Source organism: Lissotriton vulgaris, chromosome 8 (assembly GCF_964263255.1).
Source record: "Lissotriton vulgaris chromosome 8, aLisVul1.2, whole genome shotgun sequence".
NCBI classification, from domain to species: Eukaryota; Metazoa; Chordata; class Amphibia; order Caudata; family Salamandridae; genus Lissotriton; species Lissotriton vulgaris.
Window position 1 is genome coordinate 172,393,209 of NC_141696.1, and position 17,080 is coordinate 172,410,288.

The following is a 17,080-nucleotide window of genomic DNA, read 5'->3' on the forward strand; positions in this document are numbered from 1 at the left end:
CTGTGGGGCACGGATTGGTTTGCTCCCGCATACAGGCTGTTGCAGTAGTCCAGTCTTGATGTTATGAGCGCCACCGCTACCGTTTTCCTTGTTGACAGTGGGAGGAGGTCAAAGAATTCCCTGAGCATTCTGATGATATAGAAGCATGTGCTAGCCACACCAGTTGCTTGTTGCTTAAATGACAATGAGTCATCGAACTTAACACCTAAGTTACAGACAGAAGAGATCGTATTGGGGGGAGCTTCAGCATCTTCAGGCCACCACTGCTTAGGGGAAAACAGATTTTGGGAGCCAAACGGTAAGATTTCCATTTTCCCAGAGTTACATTTCAGGTGGTTGATCTTCATCCACTCAAATGTAGCAGTCAGGCATTTTTTAAGGTTTTCTTCAGCTCCGGGCAGCTCCCTGTCAAGTACCAGGATAAGCTGCGTATCATCAGCGTAGGATATTGTACTGATCTGATAAGAGTAGATCAGCTCGATCAGGGGTACCATGTAAAGGTTGAAAAGTACAGGGCTCAGGCTGGAGCCCTGAGGTACCCCTGTGCTGATGGATTTTTCTTCCGAGTTGAATTCTCCCAATACCGTGACTTGACGTCTTTGGCTAAGGAAGTTTTTGAGCCAGTCCAACACTACTCCTCCTATCCCTGAGCTGAGTAGACGGTCAATCAGGATTGTGTGTGAGACCGTATCGAAGGCCGCCGATAGATCGAGTAATATCAAGACAGCCTTCTTCCCCTGGTCCATAGCGGTTCGCAGGGTCTCAGCAGAGAACAGGAGGGTAGATTCTGTTGAGTGCTTGGACCTAAAACCTGATTGGTTGGTGTGCAAGATGTTATTATCTTCCAGGAATGTCGTGAGTTGTCTATTGACAAAAGATTCAATCAATTTAAACAACACTGGCAGCAATGAGATAGGACATAGGTTGGAGAGGATAGTGGGGGTCAGATAAAGGTTTTTTCTGAAGAAATTTGACGGCGGCTAGTTTCCAGTCACGCGGAATCTCCGCCGTGGCGAGTGAGGAGTTAATAATGCTATTAACAGTAGGATTTACCTCATTGACCAAGGCTCTTAGAAACATGGGAGGACAGGGGTCGAAAGGAGATCCCGATTTAATAGACAAAATGGCCTGATGTGACTCATAGGTAGAAAGACATTAAAATAGGGCGTACTGGGATTATTCTCTCGGTTTAATTCCATCCTTTCCTTGTCGGAGGAGGTCCAGATTGGTTGGGGGAAGTCCTTGACAATATCTAGAATTTTGTTTTCGAAGTAATCAGCAATAGAGTTGCAGAGGGATAGAGAGGGTGGGGATTTCCTGTGCAAGTGCTATAGGATTTGTGAAGCTGTTGACAATCCTAAATATTTCTTTTTGTCCATTTCCGGAGGAGGCTATTGCCTCTAGGAAATGAGCTTTTTTCGCTGATTTAATTGAGGCGTGGTACTGCCTACGTGCTGCTTTATAGATCCTATGGGTGTCTGCCTCATAATTCCTAGGCCATCTGCGTTCTAGTGATCCTACTATACTTAACTCGGATATCAGAGCTGAGGAGAACCAGGGGGCGCTCTTTTTCTTTTTGATACCACCTGAATTTTTCACATTCATTGTGTCTGACTGCTTACTTAATGCTGTGATCCATTCACAGAAATGCTGGTTGTCTATCGAAGTATGGCCAGATAATATGGGTTTACTCTCTATTGCATTTTTCAGAAGATCTGGTTGGGCAAGTACTTTTTTTCCAGTCGGGTTTGTTGCTTCACACTGTTCTTTTATTGTTTTTTTCTGGAACATTATATTTTAATGCAAGGTCGAAAGGAATGAATTTGTGGTCCGACCAGGTTTGGGCAGAGGGGGGGTTTGATAGTCAGAATGTTGGAATTAGAACAAATACAATCCAATATATGGCCTGCTCTATGTGGGGGTTCTTGAGTCAGCAGGGTTAAACCAAGGACATGGATTATAACCATGAAGCACATTACTCCTGGATCTTTAGGGGAGTCTAAGTGGAGATTAAGATCCCCTAGTAGTGTAAAATGGGCAAATCTGAGCGTGAGATCGCTCAGAACGTCCCCAATGCTCTCCAGGAATTCTTGGAGGTTGTCCCGGTTGTCACGTTGGGCTACTTTTAACATGTTAACCAGAGCTGGTTTTGGTTCCTGAATAAAACTTAAGAAATTAACTCTGCTTACAATATTTCAAGTATTCCATTCACCACTTTTTAATTTTTTTTCAAGTTGATCGCAGGCAAGACCAAGGAGATGGTAGTCAATGAGGAAAACAGGTCCTGGACTTGCTTGCCAGACAAATTTGGAGTTTCACAGTTGAAGAACCACGCGTTATGGTTTGACTCACTTCTTCCCTGGTCGCACAGGTCAAATCAGCCTCTACCTCCTGTTTTCAATAACTAGGGTTCAGTGAAAAGAGCTCAGCACAGACCCAAGAAGCCTTCACGGCAGTGAAAAGAGCTATAGAGGAATCTCTTACTAAACCCTCCGAAGGACTATGGCATTTCCGTCCACTTATCTACTTCATGAGAGAGTTGTAATTGGCCCATAAGTAAGGTAATAAACAGTTCATTCAGCGCCACCTGAAAGCACTTGATTTGCTATCGGTAGTAGAACAGTGGGTGATTTACTCTATAGTGTCACAGTTGTACCATTAATACATTAATACCCTGTGTTTCTGAAATCTAAGCTTAAAATTGTCCTTCAACAATGGAACTCTGTCTAATCGACATATGTTATCTCCAGTTGCTAACACCAGTTGTAGGCTTTTCAGGTTTGAGTTTTGTCCGCAGCTGTCAAACCAACCAATTGCTAACAATATACGCAGAGTTGGCTTTGGGCCTGATACTTTCAGTCATTGGCTTTCTTCCTTCAGTCAATGGATTGAGACCTTTCAATCACGTCGTAGCTCAACCTAGTGAAGTTATAATCTCTCACCTCATTTGATTGGGTCTTTTGGTGTATCCTTCAACCTCCACTCAAGTGCTTGTATTGAACTGCATGTGGGAAACCTTTACAACTGTAACCTTCTTTGCACTCCCCTGCGTGCCCACTCTTTTGTATCATGCTCTAACGTGGTAACACAGCACATGTTGGCTAGTTAAACACATACCTATTGGCTAAGCCAATGCTTGTTCCCTCTAAGCTCCAGGTTTTGCAATGATCTGTTAGATGATATGGTGAATGTAACTTACTGCTGTTTAGACAGCTAATTAAGAGGAATCTTGTTCCATGTTATTTATATACTAGTTTACAAGCATATGCAACAGAAATTAAAAGAAAAAAATAGCAAATAAAAGAAATGAAATGTGAAATTGGCCCAACAGCTGTAGCACTGAAGCATACTACTTTTTAGGTGGATGTGCACACGTAATCAAGGCAACAACTGACCAACTGCTGTATGGGGTGGTGTTCGGGAGCACAATGTGAATGACAATATATTAGACCAATGAAAGCAGAGGGCTGATCCAAATCCCTGCCATGAATGTATATCATTTTATTTATGATTATTTTTAATATACGAGTCCGATGGATGGCTAAAGCTGTATCTAAGCCAGACCTAAAAGGCACCAATGTATACCAAGAGGGGTGCCTGATGCGTAAACTCGGATATGAACGAACGTTTATGGCTTTGCAACAGCTCCCAAATAAGGACAAAACATTATAATTTATGATGTACCTGGGACAACATTAAAGCCCGTGAGAAAGCCCACGAGACTCCAGAAAAACAGGGTCAAATGTAACCAACTAGCCCTCTTAAATTAGGTGAAGTAACCTGAAATACTACAGGCTGAAATTAACCAAGTTGTACGATTTGGCATTACGTGAAAATATACACGTCCTCATCACAACAATCTTGCACTGCTGCAAAAAATGACCAGGAACTCAATTTTTGGAGAAGGAGATGAACCAGATCTCCAAAGGTATGTGGGAGCAGGTACAAAGAAGGTTGGGGTGAGGGATATCCCCATCAAAAGACGTTGAAAGGACCCACTATGACAAAGATACTTTTTCAAAAAGTGTGGACACTTTCTTGGTAACAGGAAAGTAGTAAGGGGTTTGGGTGTTTTTTCATAGATCCATGTTATTTACATGGAAAAAACAGGCTGCGGCATAACTCATGTGAGGTCGACAGAAGGAGTACCATGGAGTTGGGCAAGAATAAAGATCTGTTATTCAGTGCCAAGATGCCCATTGGAGAACGTGCACAATATAAACACACGTTATGTTATGTTGAGGGTCCGCTTAGGAGCTAGGGGAGTGTCAATGTAGGCCAATTAAAGGTCAGGCATCTTTTCAACATCTGATATTATCTTGCCCAACCCACCTTTGCTTTCCAGCCCACCATCAAGGGAACCACTGCCCATCTTTCAGGGGTGCTGCATCTTTCGCGTGTCCTAAAGGGCCTGTTCTCAAACACGGTGCTTATCACAAAACAAGTTTGGCATCGGTACAGATTTAGAAATTCTGGAAGTCACAGGCCTACTTGAGAATTCAGTTAACATTCCCTGCTTTCTTGTTTAAACGCTCTACAATAGTTTTAAATTGATTTCTACTTGAATGCGCAGTTTTATCAATAGATTGAGGAAATACCCTGGCCATGTTTAAGTCTGGGTATTGAAACGGCAGCCATCAAACAGACCTATTGCTACCAAAATATATAGTGTGAGATTTCTTCCACATTTTTCAACCATTATCTTTTTTCAACCAGCCTCTTTCAACTATTGGCTTGATCCTTTGTCATTCACATCTTAGCTGAGCGGAGGATCCATCTGTCACCTAATGCCATTGGCTCTTTCTGCGTACCCTTCCACCGTGGCGCATTGCACTACGCAAGGAAATAGTTTAGTCAAGTGTCCTCTCCTGCTGGCTTCCTCCGTTGTGTCTATGTCTTATATACTAAAGTTGCATGTGTTAGCACATTTATTGCAGACCTATTGGATTTTCCTATACTTTTTTGTTTTCTATCAGCCTGGATCTAAAAATAAAGCCATTTCGGTAAAATACTGGCCATCTAACAACCATGCAAGGAACAAGGCTTGTGCCTGAGCACAAATGTTAAGCTAGTCGGCAACGTGCTTGTCAAACTCAAGAGACCCTCCAACTGCCCAGACCTATCAAGGCATATGTGCCTTTGATCAAGGGCCGGCCGAACCCAGTCACAAGCTCTGACCTAGCAAGCAGCACAATCACCAAAATCCCGCATTCAGCTTAAAATAGAGACCACCCAGATGCCACATGGTACCAAACCCATCAAAGAACTGCAGGTCACTGATTCCTCACCCACATCTAGCAACCAACCCACCAGTGTCAGCACATACTATACACTGCCAACACATCCAAGATGGCCGACAACTGGGCCAAGATGGCTGACACACAATCCAGCACCCAGCCTCTTAAGCAGACAGTGCTTGCAAACAGACCTGGTTTGCAGAAAAAGGCAATGACACATGGGGATGAGGGGCCCTTCCATCATTCCTAAAGCCCTAGAAAACGCTCCACCACGTGACACATCAATGCAGACACCACGCTTGGAGGCCTAGCCAGAGACATGGTAGCCATGCCATCTGTACTGCCAATTTACACAGGGCTTTACAGCAGCGGTAGAGATGCTTGAGGCTAAGGCCCCCTACTCAAGGCCGAGTTTACACAGCTGTGGGAAGAAAAGACGAGAAGGGTTCAATTAAAACCCAAGGGGACCCAAATCTGCGCAATGCATTCCCACGCAGGCCCCAGAGATGGAGGGGCAAGGGTGGGCTGCGAGAAATGTGGTCCTTGTCAAACAAGGGGGCTTTGCCTAATTTCCAGCGTTTAGCAGACAGAAAGTGCCGCTTTGTTGGCCAGAGCCTAAGCCTCGTAGAAACAAAACTTCAAGGGCTTCTGCGATTAATCCGTTTAGCAAGGTCGAGGGAGCCCTGGTGCGATGAAAGACTCGTGTACTGTTACGTACAGCTAAACGCTTAGGACGTAGTGACGTCACTGCATAGCAACCTCAAAGACGTAGTGAGTCAGTGACGCATGGGGGCCTACAGAGAGATCATGGCTCTGGGGGAAAACAGCCAGCCCAAGGGAGGTAGACACGGTGTAAAGTGTGTCGCGTGTGATGTGAACGCATCTTCTCCCCCAGGAGTAGAAAGGGTGAAAGGACCGGACTTCCTGCCACGTCACGTGGCGTGCAGTAGGGAACCTGTTCTTTCCCGTCACTGTGCACAGGGAGAACAACTTGAAGAAGATACCCGTTCTTTTCAGTGCAAACATTACCCCAGCTTGTCTAGGCTCAAAAATGAGTTTTGATTCATTTATTTTTTAATTCAAAGTTTTTTTATTATTAATAAAAAAAGAAGTTTACAAATATAGTACAGTGCAGTACAGTAGCAAATGCGGGGGCACATATGCCGCAAGGAATCTTACAATGCGAGACATCAGTCCAGCGCCTGGGATCCAGGAATGGTGTTCAGTGCTATCAGTTACTGGGTGAAGAGAAATACTCCAACCCGAGCCCCCAAACTCAGGGGGTAGGATGTCCTTCCTGCACGTCTAGACTCATGAATGGGGTGCAATCCCACCATTGTCCAACATACGCCAACTCACAGACCTCAATCCAAGAGTCTTTACAATGTAGTATGTTGTTCCTGTGCATCTAGACTCATGCATGCGGTTTAACCCATCATTGTCCAGACTGCATACCCCAGTCCCGGGGTTCTTCTGATGACACTCTAGCATGTCTAGAGACTTATAACTGTGGTTCAGTCCCACCACTGTTTGTATGCACAAACATACAACACATCGGAGGCGCCAACCCAAGGGATCATATAAGTAAGACATTACTCTCGCCCATCTAGGCTCATGTATGCGGTTCAATGACGTCATTGTTGTACATACGTACATACAAACATACTCTGGTCCGCAGACGCAAATCCCAAGGGTTCTTACCGTACAGGACTTTTTTCTAGCAAGTCTAGACTCGTGAATAACATTCAGTCCTAATAGCGGATGGGACAGTCAAGATTGGAAATGGTATCCCCTAAGAGTTTCAACTCTGCAGAATATCCGAACACCCCCGGATTCAAGACTGGTGTCCAATCCCACCGCTGCTCGGACACACAAACATACTCCAACTTGGGGACACCCACCCCAAGTGTTATCATGATGAAGTAAGGTCAATATTCCAGCATGTCCAGATACACAGATGATGTTCAGTTCAATCACTTAGTTTATGTACAAACACACCCCACGCTGGAGATGTCAACCCAATGGCCACTGTAATATGGACCCTTATTGTAGCATGTCTCGACTTCTGAAGCATGTTCACTCCCGGGCCCTGCTTGTATAGACATACTCCACCCTGGAAACCCCAACCCAGTAACCCAGCTATCAATGTGATCGTATATAGGACATATTTCTAGCATATCTAGACTTAGAAGGGACATCAAATTGTGTCAATGCTTGTACGTACAAACACAAGACACCTCAGAAACTCCCACTACGGCGTCTGTTACGATGTAGGACGTTATTCCAGCGTGCCCGAGCTGAGCGCCTCAAAGAGGGAAGGACGGATGTTTAATCCCATCACTTCGTGTACGTACAAAAATACTTCACATTGGAGATACCAATACAAATGGTGGTTTGTGATGTTGGACATTATCCTGACAGCCCCAACCAATGAATGACTCCCAGTTCCTTCATTTCTACTCCATATTGGAGAGGTCAGCCTGAGGCTTCTTATGATGTAGGGAGTTATTCTAGCAAACCAAGCGTTCTTAAGACGGTGGACGTCATTCAGACAACTCAAGGGTTCTTACTATGAAGGGCGTTATTCGAACATCCCAAGGATACTGTATGGTGGGAGGTTTCTCTAGCACGCCCAGACTGAAGGGGGGTGTTCCGTCCATTGCTTTGAGTACAAACGTACTCCGCATTCGAGATGCAAACCCAAGGGTTCTTACGATGCAGGGCGTTATTCAGACACCCCAAAGGTTCTTACGATGCAGGACGTTACTCAGACAACACAAGAATTCTTACAGTGTTGGACGGTATTCAAGCCGCTACTCTACCATGTTCAGACTAAAGAGTGATGTTCAGACCAACTTACTCCGCATTCGAGATGCCACTCCAAGGGTTCTTACTATGTAGGGCATTACTTAGGCAACCCAAGGATTCTCATGATGTAGGGTGTTATTCTAGCAAACCAAGCGTTCTTACGACATAGGACGTCATTCAGACAACTCAAGGGTTCTTACTATGTAGGGCTTTATTCCAGAAACTCAAGGATTCCAATGATGTAGGGTGATATTCAAACAACCTACTGATACTTGCGGTGTGGGACGTCACTCCAGCGCGCCCAGACTGAAGAGTGGTGTTCCGTCCATCGCTTTAAGTACAAACTAACTCCACATTCGAGATGCTTTCCCAAGAGTTCTTACGATGCAGGGCGTTATTCAGGCAACACAAGGTTCTTACAGTGTTGGACGGTATTCAAGCCGCTACTCTACCATGTCCAGACTAAAGAGTAATGTTCAGGCCAACTTACTCCGCATTCAAGATGCCACCCATAGGGTTCTTATGATGTAGGGCGTTATTCTAGCAAACCAAGCGACCTTACGACATAGGACATCATTCAGACAACACAAGGGTTCTTACTATGTAGGGCGTTATTCAAACAACCCAGTGGTACTTGCGGTGTGGGACTTCACTCCAGCGGCTGCAGAGTGGGGTTCTGTCCATTCGAGATGCCACCCCAAGTGTTCTTACGATGTAGGAGGCTATTCAAGCAACACAAGGGTTCTTCGGTTGTAGGGCTGCTATAGGATCATGACTGACGTTCAATGCCACCAATGGTTGTGCATGCAAACACAGTCCCAAGTGCAAACGCCGCCCCCAAGGGTGCTTCTGGCGTGGACTATCACTCTAGCCCTCGAAGACTCAGAAATACTGAGCAGTCTCGTCACACCCCACGTCTGCGATGCCTACCCCACGTGGCCATACATATATAAATGATATCCTAGCACACCCCTTAACTTGCAGGCGGCAGCCCGGACTGAACCCACAGTACCGGGCAGTCAAGTCACTCTGAACCAAGGTCACACACTGTCTCTGCGCCCTGCTGGAGGGCGCATGCGCTGCCAGAGGTCACCTTCTGCGGCGCTGATGGTGGAAGGATGGAGACAGGTCAGAGTGGACCGCACTGGACCATCGCTCTCGAGCTGTCGGACTGGAAGAGAAGCCCCGGTGTCAATCAATGAGCGCCGAGACGCCGTGTCTGGGCCCGGGTGCACGTTTACTTCCAACCTCCTACAATTCACACAGAGCGCGCGGCCCCTGGGACGCACAGCGCCTCGAGGAGGGAAGGATGGATGTTCAGACAGCTGCGCGTCTGGGCCGGCGCGTCAATAGGACAGCAGCGCCATCGGAGACCCCAAGCCAGAGCCAGCCCCGTCCTGGGAGCGGCTAATGGGCGCAGGGAAGAGTAAGGAAAGCTAAGAGGGCTGAGACCCCTTTTAATTGCAATCTCCAGGGGGTGTCCATCACTGCGCTGTCACCACACGTCTGCCGGCGCTGGTCGCCTAAGTACAAGCACGTACTAAGAGCCAAGCGTGTGCGACCGCAGCCGCGCCCCCTGCCCTCTCACCCCCACCCCCGCCCGCCTGCGAGGTGCCGAGCCAGAGTTCAAACCGCAGCAGCCGGTACTTACTCCTGTCTGAGAGGATGAGACCGATGCCAGCAGCAGTCCGCACTTACTGCGGTCTGAGAGGACGAGACGGGCGCGCAGCAGCAGCCTGCACTTACTCCTGCCTGAGAGTACGAGGTGGGTGCACAGCAGCAGCCTGCACGTACTGCTGTCAGAGGTGTGACACGGGCGTTTGTAGGCTGCATACTCCTGTCTGAGAAGATGAGACGGGCATGCCCAGGCTGCATGTACACCTGTCTGAGGAGTGAGAGGGGCGCGCAGCAGCAGGCTGCACTTACTCCTGTGTGGGGAGTGAGACGGGCATGCACTTACTCCTCTTTCAGCGGGTGAGACAGACGTGCACTTACTCCTCTCCGAGGGGATGACACGGGCGTGCACTTGATTTACTCCTGCCTCCGAGGATGAGCAGGGCACGTGCAGGCTAGGGGCGTCTCCCGAGTGTCTTCGCCTCATTTGAATGAATGATTAAACACCAGAGGGAAGGTGTACTGACTGCCGACGCTGTATCTAGTGGGCTCAAGGTCGTCTACATATTGTGATATTTTAAAAACTATGTTTCCGTATGGGATAACCTAGAACACGAGAATCCTCATCCCTGGCGCATCCAGGGCCACTGCTGAGTGCCTACAAGGTCGGCCCGCTATACAAACATACTTCACAAACTCTGAATTCCACGGAGGTGGGGTCATCTACACTGCTGGGGTGGGCACAGTTGGCATGACGTGCCATCCATCCATTTGGGAATATGAACATTCCACGCTATGATGGATTTCCGCAAGAGCAAATTGAGTCCAATGGGTGGGCTTGGCAGCGTCCCTTCATGGTCACCTGCAGAAGGGGTGTCACCTCCGGAGTCCAGTACCCTCACACTGGCACGTGACACACTCAGAACGTTATTTCATGTGAAGGTGCAAACACACATTTTCAGTTTTTTTTATTGTAGGTGTATATAACGCTGTCAACACAGGCTCTAAAAACCTAGAACTAACGTTTAATATACAATCAATCTATACTGAACTCCTGCATGCTAGATTCCAGAAACGATACAGTGTGCCTGGTCTGCGCTTGACACCCAATATGATCAAAAGCGCTCACACCGCATGTGTGATCTGCTTGGTTGGCACACATGCAGCAGATCACACACTCTGCGATAAAATGCTCACGGTCTGTAGTACGGCTGTGTAGGAGTCTAGAAAACACAGCCTCCTATATATGGAATGCTCACAAACTGAAGGACATCCAATGCTCTCAACGGTTTCACCGCGCCAGACCCACTGTCTGCATTCAACAACAAACATAAATTCAAAAATAGCACGATATCTTGCCACACATCTGGGCCATCATATCAGACCACCACAATACATAACATCTTTGCAAAAAAAAGCCTGCAGTGAGGCTGGGTGAGTTGAGCGCTCGCTGCTGACAAATGCGATGTTCTGAAGATCACAATTTCGAATCCGGGAAGGCAGACTCAGCCTTTCAAATGTAAATGTATTTCAATACATAATAGTGACATCTCTCATTTACAGTCCTTATAAATGACAGAAGTGCAGCTTGTGGCGCCATATAAAGCGTTATCAAGATATCTGAACATAACACAATAACAGGTAACACAACCAACCAAAAGGCAGCAGCACAAACAGGCAAGAGATGCAGTTCAGTGAGTAGACAAGCATGCATCCAGGAGATCACGTTGTGTGATCTTGGGCCTTTGACGATTGTGAGCTTTTAGAATTAGACTAAATGTATGTTTGCCGTTTGTTGTAAACTGGATATTTACAATATATAATGGCCTCTGACAGATGTGTGGCTGAGAACCCTGGCGTCAGGTAGTGTGTTTTTGAAATAGTAATGGGCTGTGTGTAAAATGGACAGCGTTCCAAATGGGTGCGCCAAATTAAGGCACTGCTGTGGGTACCTACGTCCAATAATGCACAGGGTCTAACATGATCACAAAAAGGAAAGAAATCAGAGTGGAAGAGACACAAAGAGCTCTTCTCACGTCACCACTAGCACTGCCGGTGACCAAAGCATGAGAAGATGGAGGCGTGGCAGCGCAAAAACATAAACACACGCTGCTATTGCGTGTCGGATCACAAGGTTAATTTTTTTATATGTGAAAAATGCATTCTTTCATTTACTTGAAGTGCCGGCTAAGAAGGATGGATTACATGAAATGGAGAGTCATGGTTGATCAATTAAACACACATTTGTCAATGTTACTCACTTGAAAAAGCTCCCCTTTGGAATGAGGTTTGAGGTATTAATCCTTAAGAAAACATTTTACCGTCAGTTTCCAAAAGTAAGGGGAATCCTCCCCTTTAAAAACATTATCTGAATCCTTGCACTGAGGCCTTTAAAATTCTCGTTTTTTTAAGCTTGGCAGAGCATTCGGGCGGGAAGGGTGCTTAAAAGCATGGACTGGAGGCGCTGGACACGGGATACAACCTCTCCCTCCACCCCTCTCCCTCTCCTCTCCCCCCCCCCCACCCCCACCCCCGTGAGTGCATTTCTTCAGGGTTTATGAGTGCATAGAGTGTTTTCTGACATGCGCCCGGAGGTTTCTTAGCACAGTATAGCAGATGTTTATTACACCTCAAAGCTACTCATTTGATCAGCCTCAGGAGGATGAAAGCCTGAGCGGCCCCGCTGTGACAATGGGGCCCCTTAGGCTGGGGATGGCCCTCCGGATACTTGCATTTCCCTTTCTTGTTTACTTTATCTTGCTTTGCTCAAGTTGTGGTGAAATAAATAGGGTACCGAGAAGAAAGCTGCGCCGCTTGGCTATAGGGCCCACCCTTGGGGCGGAGAGAGCCGTTTGCATTACCTTTCCTTGGAAGAGGGGGGGGGGGGGGGAGCATGCCCCAGCCCGTGGGCACACACCTCCCCCATCTGTCATCCTGCCTCCCAGGGCCTCAGCAGCTAGGCCTCTTCACGGGACTTCAAGCTAATCCCGCGGCTCCTGCCTGTGACAGGTCATTGTTAAACACTCCTTCCCTTTTCCACCCCCTTCCCATTGTCATGAAGAAGTGACTGCAAGGACACCCTCCCCCCCCCCCCTCTCATCGCTGCCAGCAGCAGCCCCGGAGAGCCATGCAGACTGTGAGAGCCATGCAGACTGTTTTCTGAGGTTTGGAAGAGTTGCTGACATGACACTGTGCCTTGAGACATCGGCTTTTATGTCACAAATCGGTGCATTCTGGGACTTGTAGTATTCGGTTGCTTCACTGAAACCAGCTGGTCAAAGTGATCTGTTAACAGTGATTTGTGAAACGAAAGCAGGCCTTTGCTAAGTTTTTGGGGGATGGCAAGTGTGTTCTGCGGGTACTCAAACACACGTGGCAAGTAAGGATAGCTGTGTCCTTCCGTGTCTAGTGGGCGAGATGGCGGGGGTGTCCCTGGTGCTCATAAGAGCTCTGTTTATCAGATGGCAGGCTCGACAGGTGAACACAGCTGAGAAGAGCAGGGGCTGGAGTAGAAACCCCTAGGGTGGACCAAGGAACCACGAGAGTCGGACCCAAATCTCTACTTCACCAATCCTACGTGACCAAACTGTGTGCTCTTGGGCACCTCATCCCCGTTTCTCCTGGCAATGATCTGCCAAAGGCAGCAGCAGCTCTTAGAAACAGAATATATATATATATATATATATATATATATATATATATATATATATACACGCACACGCACGCACACACACACACACACAGCAACCAAAGAAGTGTCACATTTCGATGTATTAAGTGAAACAGTGATAACTCTGCCCTCGCTTCCTTGCCTCTAGAGAGTGTGAATACTCCGGGAAGCGTTTATTCACTCTAGTTTCAATTCTGGCAAAGCAAACTTAGGGGTTCGCTCTCGTGGGTCGGCTGTAACTAGCACCGCTGAAAGGGGCATATGCAACAACTTTTACTCACAATGATACGTATACAAAATGGTGCCCCCGAAGGACATGTACAACACACTGGGAGAGTGAGCGTCTTACATGCCCCTGTAAGGGATGAAAGGCTGGGTCAGCGGGATTAAACGTGTAACCTCCTGGGGCAGACAGACAGACACATAAACACACCTCTACAGTCGCAGTGCAACCAACTGAGCTGCACACAACAACCCATATCTAGGGGAGAGCATGAAATTCGCACTTTTCAGCCAAATGTAACTAAGACAGTGAAAATAAAAAGAAGAATAGGCCAGAAATTATATATTTTCAATGTTGGCATAGGCGCAGGGAAATCTGTTCGCGACCAGACAGACAACAATAGAATTTACATAGCGCTTGCTCTCAGCTCTGGCGTCCCCTGGCGCTGTAAAATAACAGGTGTCGCTACCGCTACCCCTAATCATGAGAATTGCTCCTGGAGACGAATAAACTCGCAGTGGCTTGTTACATTCTGCCTGCTGCACCCTCAGCGGGGTCCGGGGGCTGACACAGTCTACGCATGGCTGGCTGGCCCAGCCTGAGGGGGCGTGGGGGGAGGGGGCAATAAGTAATCCCATCACAGAGCCAAACAAAAGGAAAGAACCAAAAGGAAGGGAAACCGTAAGACCATGAAAAGAAAACAGCAGAAAGCTGCCAGCCCCCTCCCCCTCCCACCCATGCTGGGAAGCAAACCCTACCCACACAATGCATGGCACCCTGCCAGACAGAGCCCCTGTGCCCACACGGGCTCTCTACAGAACAATCTTTCACAGTCCCATCACAAGACAAGAGACGAGTCACAACAACCGGTGTCCTAAATAAATGCCACTAAGTTACCAGCCTGGGACCCTCTGACGTGACTGTGCCGACCTCGCGACACAGGTCTATTCTAAAATGTCCATTTAAAGACACTGCAATCACTCGGAGGACATCAGAAAATGTTTGTGTTTTTCTTCAAAATTTCCCCGAAATATGTTACTTTTACCCAATCTTTCCAACCCAAAATGTGCCTGTTGAACAGTGTTGGAGCGAAGCACATTTAAATGAATAAAGTCACAAAAACACGAAAAACAGTAACATTTTTGGTACATATTACAAGCTGCTTAGGTCTGTTGTAAGCAGCACACGCAGTCCCAAAACAGAGAGGGTTTAAGTGTATGCAAATCAACACAAATAATATGAACGACCTTTACAAAACAATGTATGCAAAAAGCTGTTAAAAGCATCCGTACACTCGTATTAACATCACTAGTAACCTACGGAAGAAACATGGAAAAAAATACATTTGGCCAAAGGCCGTGTGAACGGACCTGCATACACATACAGCCCTTGTAAACATTACAATCCAGCCTCATTTGCATATGCCCAGGGGGTCGATCTGGTTCACACGGCTGCTCTGTGCGAGCCTGTTCATTAATCCATGCATTCATAAGTTTTACAAACACTTGGTTGTACACTGGACGCAAAAGTTGAGAACAGAATCCCATGCAAGCGACACATGCCAACATTTGGAAACGCTCAAGGCGAGGACGAGGGGTCGGGGGGTGCAGGGGTCTACTGTCTCCATGTACTTGCAAAGTCCAGCAAAATAAAAAAAATTGACAAAGGTCAGCGGATCAACGAACAGTGTTTTTTTTTAAATCTAATTCGAGTGCTAACAGTCCCATATTTATAATGGGAAAGCAAAACTTCGAATAGCAAACATGGAACACTATTCGGACAAAAAAGAGAGAAGTCTGTTTCTTAAAACTAGAGCGCTGTATGGTCTGACGTGCTCCACATGCAGAATAAAGCGCTACACATAATATTACGTTACAAGTGAATCAATGCGTGCAGAAAAAAAAGCTGCTGGTACCCATGGAGAAGGGGGCACATGCCATGAGAGCAGGCAGGCAAACATCCCTGCAGTTCAGGGAGAGAGAGAGAGAGAGGAGGGTGGCATACATTCCAGACATTTGTGGTGAGAGCAGGGAGGCACACATGACAGCAGTTTGTAGTGAAAGCCCAGGCAGGCACACATCCTAACAGTGCACAGACATTTGTGGTGAGAGCAGGCAGGCACACATGACAGCAGTTTGTAGTGAAAGCCCAGGCAGGCACACATCCTAACAGTGCACAGACATTTGTGGTGAGAGCAGGCAGGCACACATGACAGCAGTTTGTAGTGAAAGCCCAGGCAGGCACACATCCTAACAGTGCACAGACACAGAGCATAGCTGCACGCATCATATCAGTTTGTAGTGACAAAGCAGGCAGCCATACATTCTAGCACTTAATCAACAGAGCAGGCAGACAACCAAGCATTTCAGAGACAGAACAGGCAGACACGCATCCCAGTAGGTGGCAGAGATGGACAGGCAGAGGCAGGCCAGTGGTTCACAGAGACAGGACAGGCAGATTTCCCAGCAGTTCAGCGATAGAGCAGTTAGGCAGACCTCCTAGCAGTTCAGAGATAGAACAGGCAAACACACCTCCCAGCGGGTCGCACAGGTCGAACAGAGTCACTCATTTCAGCAATTCACCACGGAGATACAGCAGGCAGGTGGAGCTGGCAGCTTCTTACCCATCATTTCTCAGAGATAAAACAGACAGGCGCGCTCCCAGTAGTACGCAGAAATATGATAGATAGCGCCCCCCGCGCCCCCCCCCCCCCCAGCAGTTCACAGCGATAGAGCAGGCAGACGCCCACCCCAGCAGTTCACAGCGGTAGGGTAGACAGGCAGGCACACACACCAGCAGCGTACAGAGGTAGAGAATGCAGGTGTACACCTCCATCTGTGCACAAGGGTACAGCGTGCAGACGCAACCCCCGCAGTGCACGGAGGTAAAACGCCCCCCCCCCCCAAGCAGTGGACAGAGGTAGAGAATGCAAGCAGGTACACCGCCAGCAGTACAGAGGTACAGCATGCATGGCACCCCCTCCCCCCCACACACACCCACCCCAGCAGTGCACAAAGATAGAGCAGGAGCACAACCCTATCAGTGCACATAAGTCGAGCAGGCAGGCACAGTCCCTGCGGTGCACAGATGTTTAGCACGCAGACACCCCCCCCCCCCCGAAGTGCACAGAGATTCAGCACGCAGGCATCCTCCCCCACAAGAAGTGCACAGAGGTTCAGCACGCAGGCATCCCCTTTCCGTAGAAGTTCACAGAGGCTCAAGCACGCAGGCACACCCCCAGCAGAGCGGAAACGGAGCATGCATGCAACACACACCTCAGCAGTGCACAGAGATACAACACGCAGAACACCCCCTCCACCACAGCAGAGACGAGGCATGCATGCAAGCGCACACCCCCAGCAGTGCACACAAGTAGAGAATGCACGCAGGCACACCATCAGAAGTGCACGCAGGCACCCCCCAGCAGAGCGGAGACGATGCATGCATGCAAGCGCACACATGTAGAGAATGCACGCAGGCACACCATCAGAAGTGCACGCAGGCACCCCCCAGCAGAGCGGAGACGAG

At 47.8% G+C, this 17,080-nt stretch overlaps 1 protein-coding gene across 1 annotated transcript in view; it reads right to left on the minus strand.

Annotated features, from left to right (window-relative positions):
- Positions 1–17,080, minus strand: part of TENM4 (teneurin transmembrane protein 4) — a 1,632,468-nt gene that overhangs the window by 359,370 nt on the left and 1,256,018 nt on the right. The gene's annotated exons all lie outside the window — the stretch shown is intronic.